The following is a 9,916-nucleotide window of genomic DNA, read 5'->3' as shown; positions in this document are numbered from 1 at the left end:
GGCATCAGGCTGGCTACTGTGAGAACAGGGTGCTGGACAAGCTGGGGGATTAGCCTGATCCAACAAACTGTTCTGATGCTCTTAACCCACTAAATAGCAGTTCAGTAATGGCAGCAGTGGCAGCAGCAACAAATCTGTTCATCTCATCAGGCCTCACCTCTTCTCATTTGAACGATCAGGAAGAATGCATGGCACATGCATTGTACTACAAGACCTAAGAAAAGAAATACTGAACGCCAAACGAGAATGTCACCTGGGAATTTATCTAGGTAAAATAACAGCTCAAAAAGCAGTTTATTGGTCAGACAGGCATGCTTAAATTAACAGTTTTATACAGTAATATACCAGATGTCAAACCCAAAAAGTACTTATGCTGTCTCATGAGTTTCCAAAGAGATCCTGGCTGAAGCTAAGAATGGAAATGTGAATTCAAAGTGAAATACTATCTTGTCCTGGTTGATTACTATTCTATATGTTTTCAGGAAAGCATCACAAGTAAATCAGTAATCAAATTCTGCAAGTCCATGTTTACATGACATGGTGTACAAGATGAAATTGTGAATGGCAACCAGGACTACTGGCAGGGGAGTATGGCGGGCACAGATATCACCACCACCATTATCGCCATCATTTATTTATACCCCGCCCATCTGGCTGGGTTTTCCCAGGCACTCTGCGTGGCTCCCAACAGAAACACGATAAAAGATCAAACATTAAAAACTTCCCTAAACAAGGCTGCTGTTAGATAGTTGTTTCTTTCCTTGACATCTGATGGGAGGGTGTTACACAGGGTGGACTCCACTACCAAGAAGACCCTCTGCCAGGTACCATAGGCAGCAGGGCCCCCCAGACTCTTGCTATTTTGTGTTTTTAGTTTAGTTAATTGCCCCCCCCCAGCTCAATAGTTACAAAGCAAAATAGGCAGGCAAATAATTGCACTTGTGAAGAATGTAATGTGTTCTTAACTTTCCAGTACACACAGAGAGTAGACATGTATACAATAGTTTAGGGCTTTCTTTCAGGTAAGTGGGTACAAAATTGGGGACCATCCTGGGAATGAGCTCTATTGAATACAGTTGAGACTTATGCATCTGAACATACAATAATCAGGTTGAAGCCTTGGAGGTGTGCTGATTTGGGGCATGGGGGAGAGCAAAACATGCTCCTTTACAAAGGTGCATCACTTTGGTTAACAGCCTGTTTCAAACATTTGAACTCTCTGTACCAAATTAGTCCAGCAAAGCTTATGAATCAGTATTTACCCCTTGCGAATTTCAGTGAAGCTGCCTTTGCTTTATACTTGCAACTCAGATTAAATTTACCTGACATTTGCAGTCTTTTCTAACCAGTATATGAATGTAGGGGTTTGTGTTTCTCTTGGGACAAAAGGAAATGGGAAGGACCAGTTCCTTTTATTCCACTTGACACAGGTTGAACCCAAAGGTATCTGCTATCCTTATTTTTTTTGGGGGGGTGGTGGTGGTGGTGGTGATGGTGATCGTAGTGGAGGTTGGAATCTAGACTCAGTGTTTTCAGGCCACCTCCATCTTTTTCCACTATTGATTGCCTAGTAGAGTGGCTAAATACAGTGACTGTATTGATTGAAATGATAACTCTCCAGTCTTCACCTCTGACATATTCTAGCGCAAGGTCCCATCTCAGCCTAAATGGCATTCCTGGAGGAATGCCTCTTTCCAGAATGCCTCCTTAGAGTACTACCCTGGATGAAGTGTGTTATGCTTGACCAAAGGAAAGCACTTGGCTGTGGTGGCACCTGGCAATAGCCTCCCAAGAGACACTCAAGTAGTGTGTGCTTCTTAAAAATAATCTCTGTTAAAAAAGTTATACAAAAATCTGCAGAAAACAGTGTTATCAAACAGGATCTGATTACAATATACATAGTCCATACATGATTCTAGATCACTGTTGAACAAATACAGACATGAAACAAAAGCAAAATAAATAAACCACAGGTATGAGAGTGTGGGGAAGGTAGCAACTAAAACCATATATACCACAGATATAATGAGACAAGGTCACAAAACAAAGGCCCCATTATACCAGAGGAGAGTAATCTCAGTATTCTAATGCCCTAGATCACTGCGTCAACCATAGTCGTTCTTGGGCCAAGGGGAGTCCTGCCTCAGCTGGCGTTGATCTTTTAAGGATTTCTTCTTTGCCTTGGTATTTTTTTTTTAACTGTTGCCTTTCGTTTTTAGCCATTGCCTTTTGGTCACTGTAGCTTACCGTATGTTTGGGCATTTATGGTGGTTTACGTTTTGATTTGGGGCAAGATTTTATTATTTCGTATTACTGCATACGACCTTGGGATCCATTTGGGTGAAGGGCAGTTCAGAAAGTGCTGGAAATAAATAAATAAACAAACAGCCAATAAACAAATACCACTAACTCCCATGTGACTGGATAATGAAACCGTCTGCTGTACAAAACTGCCATTTTGCAGGTCAATCCTCACCCTCAAACAGACATTATGAATTAAAACAGTTCAGAATTAGTTCACAAATATTGATACCAGATGTGACCATGACAACCCTCTTGCATGCCAGCCTACATAAACCATGACAAGAAAAAGGGATTGTGTACATATTTGCCATTTCTGTACTGGGGTCATTTTGAACCAAAGCACCTGCCCAATTATTCCATTCATTAGCTTGCAGGAAATTAACAATTGCCTGCTAATGAAGATGGATGCTTACTATTCCGTTTGACAGAAAATAAGATTCTCCTACTGGACAGAAAGATGGGATTCAGATGGCATTTGTGTGTGCATTTTGAGAATCACCAAGCCTGATGCAATGTCCTCAAAGTTACCCTGAACTCTGCTCTTGATATTTGAGCTGATTAGTTGTCCTAGGTGTTTGATGTTGACTGATGCACCTGCACCTGCGAGATAATAGTTTTCTGGATGAATATATATGTTGTGATCCAAGTGAAACGTGGGAAGACCCCCACATCACTAAAACTCTTCCCCCTCCCTCCCCAGCCGTCCTTTATTACCTCAGCATGAATCACTTTTCTAAAAGCTACTAGTATGTCCTAGATTTATCAAGGGATATGTGGATATTTTATCATGCCAGCTGTTTAAAGTCTCCTACAACTCAACAAAGTGATCTGTGTCCTTCCTTTTATCATTGCTCAATCTTCCCAGTCTTCTGTAGAACAAAGGAAGGGGCAGCTGTTATAAAACAAAAGCGGTTTGAAACAGCACCCAGGTTTGAACAACCATTTTAAGAATAGCTGTTTTAGACAAGGGTTTCATTGCACGGCGTGTTATTGCACCCCACCCTTGACTCCGAGGGGCACAGGATTCCAGGGGTTCTGGGCTCTTGCCCAGGGTTCGCTTTTCTTGGAAGGAGGGGCAGCAGGGACTGTGGTGTCTTTAGGATATAAGGTCTATTTACACATGTCATATATATAACCTGAGCCTACGTTGGAGGGGCTTCCAGCATTAACACCCCAAGAGGGTCTTACTTCTCTGATAGCTACAGCCTTGGATTCCAGCAGAAATCAGGCATGGCCTTCTACAGCTCTCCCTGCCTTCTACAGCTTCTACCAGCAAGTTGAAGGAAAGGGACTCACCTATTTTTCATCTGGTGCAAAGACACTTCCTTTGATACCTTAGTGGTCCATACTTAGAAGACCATTACCTCTTAGAGGGTCGTCGTCTTGGCCCTCACAAAGCCTGCCAGTACATTACTCAAGCTTCTATGGGCAACTTTGGCCTGGGAGGAGTCATTCAAACCCCTCCAGCAGCACCTTTGCAGCCACACCAACCATCCCAAGGCCATCGTTGGGGAAATTTCCACCAGGCTATTAAGGCTGGCCTCCTCTGTTCTGCTCGCTCCATGTTGAGGCCTTTCTAGGTACACAGACTGTTCTTTTTAAAATTTTATTTATAGTTTTCATTTATATACATTTCAATAGCTTAACAATAGTTGTAACATTTCAAACTTCAACTTCCTCCTCTTTCTAAATTAACTTATTCCGTTATTCATCTATTTTGATTCTATATTCTTTTGAAACTGCAGGTTATTACAATAATCCTGACAATGTATTTATCTGTTTCATATTTGTTTGTAAAAAGTCAACAGACCATTTCCATTCTTTTGTAAAAAAATTGTTATCTTGATTTTTTATTCTTCTGGTAAGTTTCGTCATTTCTGCATCGTCCATGAGTTTTTGTATCCATTCTTCTCTCACCGGGACTTTTTCTTCTGACTGTTCTTGCCCAGTTGTTCCACCAGCAGATCCAGGGCTCCACTCCACTGGGCTCATCACCCCTCAGCCGTAACTCGGGGCCCTCCTGGTGATTCAGCCCAGCAGTGTGTCAGTAGTGATATTCAGTTACAACCCTGACAGGGATGATTTGGTGTGCAGCGTATGATGAACGCCATCTTTTGTCCTGAGGAACAAAGGAAACATGAGAAACAGCTAGGCATGCCTGTGGGGGCAAATACAGGGGATGCTTGGGTTGCGAACGTGATCTGTGCAGGATGCACGTTCGCAACCCGCAACGTCCACAACCCGCAGCAGCGTGTCTGCGCATGCATGGGTTGCAATTCAGTGCTTCTGTGCATGTGCAACCGCCCAAACCCGGAAGTAACCCATTCCAGTACTTCCGGGTTTCAGTGGTCCGCAGTCCGAAAAAACGCAACCTGAAGCGTCTGCAACCCGAGGTATGACTGTATAACCTTTGTATGCCCGAGAACACCATTGTCCCACCTCCACGACTTGCTGTTCCTGCATACAGCATTCAGCCACAGACATGGTGGCCCTGAATGAGTGAGTGCCAAAATGATTAGGTGCCGGAACCTTCCTTTCCAGGCAGCTTTGCAGTACAGCCTGAAACTGATGTCAAGTAAGGGGTGAGGTTAAAAAGAAGAAGAAAGTAGGAGGAAGAGACCTTTAGATACAATTTCCATGCTGTATACATGTTCCATGTGTTTTTGGCTGGACTCTGGATTATACATGCCAACACATTGTGTGAAACTGCAACATTTCTGACTCAAGAAGATCAGGAAGTACTAAAACTCTTAAAGTATCACCTCTTCCAAGGGACTGTCCAGTGCACTTTTGTAGACTGAAAGAGCTTGGAACAGCACCTGTGCTTATTTATGGATCGATATCTGATGTGTCTGCTCATCTGTTTTTTCAACCCACCAACACAAAGAGTGATTTTGAAAGTGAGCAAAGGTCACACTGGAGAAATAATGTTTAGTGGTGGAAAAAGAAAATTCCATTTATGAATGAGTATTCTGCTTGTATTAATGGTATGGAGATATTGCTACAGTGGAAGCCACTAGATAATGCAAGAAGGCACACAACCATTTATTTACAGCAATAAGCATGTTTCTGTTGAAACAAACTTTGGTTGACAGCCAGTTTTTCCACGGTGAGAAAAGAGCGAGTCAACTTCCCTGTCTGCATCCCTTGTGGTCAGTTCAATGACACAAAGTGGTAGTGTCAGTTTTGCATTTTGTGGTACAGAAAGTATTGGTTTAAAGTGCAGAGATCTTTTCTATTCTAACTAATTCAAGAGGGTTCTGGAAGCTTCTCTGTGTGATACAAGCTGGTGCAAGCAGGAAGTTTCTAGCTAACAAGCAAGCAAGCAAGCAAGCTTCTATTCTGCCTAGAAACAAGCAGAAGGATCCTGATGTTTTGGTTATTCCTTCAGAGAAGCTGAACAGCTGGTTCTGTTATCTCTTTCTTTCAAGGTCATACTGATTATAAGAACAGGCCAGAAGGAACCTGAGTTTCACTGTCTGTCTCTCTTTCCTTCTGGTGTGGTGTTCTGTACATATTGTGTTTAAGTGTTAAGTAAATTTAAGTCTGCTGCAACTGGATTTCTTACTGACTGTGCCGATCCTGAAGATGTATGGAATTGTGACTGTTATGCTCATTTGCCTTCAATAGTAAACTCTGCTGGATGAAGCTAATTGCCTCTGGTCTATTTTTTGGGAATCCTGCAAAGTGTTTATGTGTTTACTCTGCTAACTATACATTGGGGGCCGCTCTGGATCAATATGGAGCAGAATCAATGACAGGAGAAACTAAAAGAAACCCAAACTGATCTATTCACCCATCCCTATCCACCATCAATCTGGTGGGCAACTTCTCCAACTGTGGGAAGTGTCTCAATGATGGCACTAAGTCTGTACATAACATGCTGTTTTTCTGGAGTGGCATCCTATTTTCCCTTTCTTGGGTGGCACCATCTTGGATAAGAGCACCATTGTGGGAGGCACTTTCCCCACAAAAAACTAGAGTGAAGTTGGAGAGATTAGAGTCTAGGAATGATGTTCAGTGATGGGCCAAGAGCCATTCTCATGTGACCTTTGCTCATGAGGATGCACCATTGTCTACATCTGATGGGTGTCAGGTGGCGGAGGGGACAGCAGTGATGGGGGGGGGAGGGGGTGGCGTCAAAGAATGACAGTCCGGTGGAAGAGCTGCAATCCCAGCCACCTCCTCCAAAAAAGTTCTCAGGTTTTAGGAATGGAAAATACTCGCCCCTGAGACTTTAGAGAGCCCCTGTCAGTCAGAGGAGATAGCACAGGGCAAGGTGGACCAGTGACCTGATACGGCACAAGGCAGTTTTATCTGTTCATGCAACACCTCTGTATGTCATCAACCCATGGCCAAAGGATGTAACCTCATCCGAAATGGATCAGAACAGAGATGCTTTCTGATCACTGTGAAAGTTTCCAGATCACAACTGCCCCATGGATTGAGCAATGGGAGAGAGCAGTTTGCTTTAGACCTACTCAGTCCATTTATTTTTCCTACTGATCTGCACTGTGTTTACATGTTACTGCATGGTTTGATGCAGCATGATTGCAGAATATTTGAGAATAATAAGGAAAGAGACACCACTGTTCAAACCGTGATAATCCATTATAATGTATTTAAAGCAAGTGAGTAGAAGATTCTCAGATTCCCTCACTTCCTTCCCTTTCTATTTATGGAAAAGGAAATGAGGTTCAGCCCCAATTAGGTCTCACTTCACCGTCTGCACCCTTCCCATTCTCTGCAAAGCAGGTACGATGCCAAGATCATCATCGCAGGTATGCGTGCCAAGTATCTGCTGCAGCACAGATGATTACACCTTACAGATACGATTGTAAGTTGACAAGCACATTCCCCCTGGAGAGAGGATAACTGAATATGCAAGCTAATGCGCTTATGATTCTTTCATGTGCAGAGCTGAAACAGATGTTCAGAGATCATCCTCTGGCACCGGGAAAGTGTCTGTGAAACCCTGGATGTGAGCTTTCTTGGCACATTCTTTTCAGATGGACTAGAGGGCTCTGTAAGTGATTAGTTGCTGTCAGTTTGCAAACACTTAATGACGTGTGCCCATGGCTTGCATACCAGGGAACTAATCAGGAAGCATAGACTGGTTCTTTGTGCTTAGGAGACAAGCATTTCCTTTTTATGGCCTAACTGGAATTTATTCCTCCTTGGACTTTGCAGGTTTTGCACTTTAGAAAGCCCATTAATAATAATTTGAACATCAATGCCACCTCAAGGAAAGTATTTTAAATGCATTGTGCAGTATGATCAAGCACACTGGTTAGGGATGGGTGAAATCCACAGGGAGAATTTTCATTGGCAATTCTATTTTCCCCATGCCAAGCAACACATTTGCATGGAAAAGACCCACTGGAAGTTCAACATTCACCTGATTCTGCATATACTCCAGTTGCCCCCTGCTTTTCAAATTAAGCCCTAGTTCAAGGGTCTGAGTCAGCACCCAAAATACTAGGGCGGGCAGTTCCCCGATGGGGATGTCAATGCCTCCCTCCCTCCTTGGCCATTGGATCAGTCATGCGAGCAGAGAGGAGTCAATAATCCTGAGCACGGATCATCTGGGGCGGGGGCGCTGTGTATCTGTCCTGTGGGTGCCTTTCTCTGCGTGGGCTGCACGAGTATTGTCTCAGTAGCCACACTGCCTCTCCCATCACGTTGGTCTCTGAATGTATTCATTTACTAGTGAATTTATATCAATTTTAAAAGATGGTTGGACAGTGTTCTCGAAGCTACCAGCATGAGTTTGACTAAACTGCGGGAGGCAGTGGAAGACAGAAGTGCCTGGTGTGCTCTGGTCCAGGGGGTTACGAAGAGGCGGACACGACTAAACAACAACATCATTTTTAAATAGAAAAAAGCTTTCTTATGTCAGTGTACAGTAATATATAAGTTAAGGAAATTTATAACAATACATAAAACATCATAACTGAAAAAATGGGCAACAACAAAACAGGTAATAGACAGCAAATAGCTAGTGATACTACTGAAACAGCACTCACCCCAGTAAAATAGTAAAATCACAGTATAAACAAGGGTAGAACAACACCAAAACTATCAAGGCCTAAGTGCAATCCTGAAATTTCAGGAAAGCAACAGCAGAGAGTTTTCAAGAACATCTTAAAACTTACAGTGATGCAGCATTTCAAACTGAAGGACCAACCGCATCTGCTATTGGGTCCCCGAAGCACAGATTCACACAAAGCGGCAAAACGTCCTTGCAGGTTATTAACAGGATTCTATTTGAAGTGCATATGCAAAGCAAAGGTGCAGGGCGATAAGTACGCAACCTGCACACCCAGTCAGGGTGCGCCCCCTTTATATAGATTTGCAGAATAGAATACCACCTGATCTCTTGTAAGTCACCTGATTTCTTGTAAACCACCTGATTTCTGGGAAATCGAAACTTATAATAAGTTCCTATTACCACGTAAGGTTTTGGTCTTCCCTCCCTCCTTCCTGCAACCTCCCTCATCCTGGTATTACAATAAATCCTTGTTCCTTATCTCTCTCCGCCCAAGCTAGACATTCCAACGAGAGGCCCATTTGCACTGTAACATTTAAGCATGTCCTTCTGGTTGGTGTAGAAACCTCCCCTTTTGGGATAATAATAGAACAATTATATTGTAATATGCCCCTTCAAAATGAAAATGGGGGAGGACCCTCGTACCTACAGGACCGCCTCTCCTGGTAGGCCCCATGGAGGACCTCAAGGTCCATAAATAACAGCACATTGGAGGTCCTGAGCCGCAAGGTGGATAGATTGGTCTCAACTAGGGCCAGGGCCTTTTCAGTACTGGCCCTGACTTGGTGGAACGCTCTGTCACAAGAGACCAGGGCCCTGCGGGATTTGACCTCTTTCCGCAGGGCCTGCAAGACGGAGCTGTTCTGCCTGGCCTTCAGCTTAGACTCACTCTGACCCCTTATATGGGATTTGGTATATAAATTTTCCCTTGGCTTTTTACTGGCCCATGTAGGACCAGCATGGATAGCTGGCTCGGGTGAATATCTGATGTTTCCTCCCTTTATGGTCTTGATTTATGGGCTAAATGAGGCTGCATTTTAAGCTGTATTTTAAGCCATATTTTAATTAGGTAACTGTTTGTTTGTTTGTTTGTTGTTTTTTCTATTATGTTTTATTGTAATTCATATTTGGTGTTAGCCTCCCTGAGCCCAGCCCTGGTCAGGGAGGGCGGGGTATAAAATTATTATTATTATTATTATTAAATATTTGTAGATATTGGGGGTGCCATCAATGGAGAGGGGTAGTGCAAGATGAGGGAATTGGAAAAGTACTTGTGCAGAAGCCCCCTCTCTCAATATCACTCATTTGCTACTCTTATTATTTATTTAATTAATTTATATCCTAGCTTTTCTCGTAGGAACTCAAGGTGTTGTCCTTCCTTCCCCATTTATTCTCACAACGACCCTGTGAGGGCAGCTGGGCTGAGAGATAGGGACTGACCCAAGGCTACCAAGTGAGCTTTGTGGCTGAGGGGAGTTTCAAACCAGGGCCTCCCATGCCCTGGTTCAGTTCTCAAACCATTGCCCCACTCTGGCTCTCACTGGTGACTCTTGCAGTCAGGAT

At 43.4% G+C, this 9,916-nt stretch overlaps 1 long non-coding RNA gene across 1 annotated transcript; it reads right to left on the bottom strand.

The window, feature by feature from the left end:
- Positions 1–277: 277 nt before the first annotated feature.
- Positions 278–9,540, bottom strand: LOC310703206. Its single transcript, XR_014523990.1, has 2 exons — positions 8,460–9,540; positions 278–4,423 (listed from the first exon to the last, which is right to left on the bottom strand). It is a non-coding gene; the product is annotated as an uncharacterized lncRNA (long non-coding RNA).
- Positions 9,541–9,916: the final 376 nt, after the last annotated feature.

Source organism: Podarcis liolepis, assembly GCF_965112155.1.
Source record: "Podarcis liolepis genome assembly, chromosome: 3".
NCBI classification, from domain to species: Eukaryota; Metazoa; Chordata; class Lepidosauria; order Squamata; family Lacertidae; genus Podarcis; species Podarcis liolepis.
The sequence above is the reverse complement of the archived record's forward strand: the minus strand, read 5'-3'. Positions and strand labels throughout refer to the sequence as shown.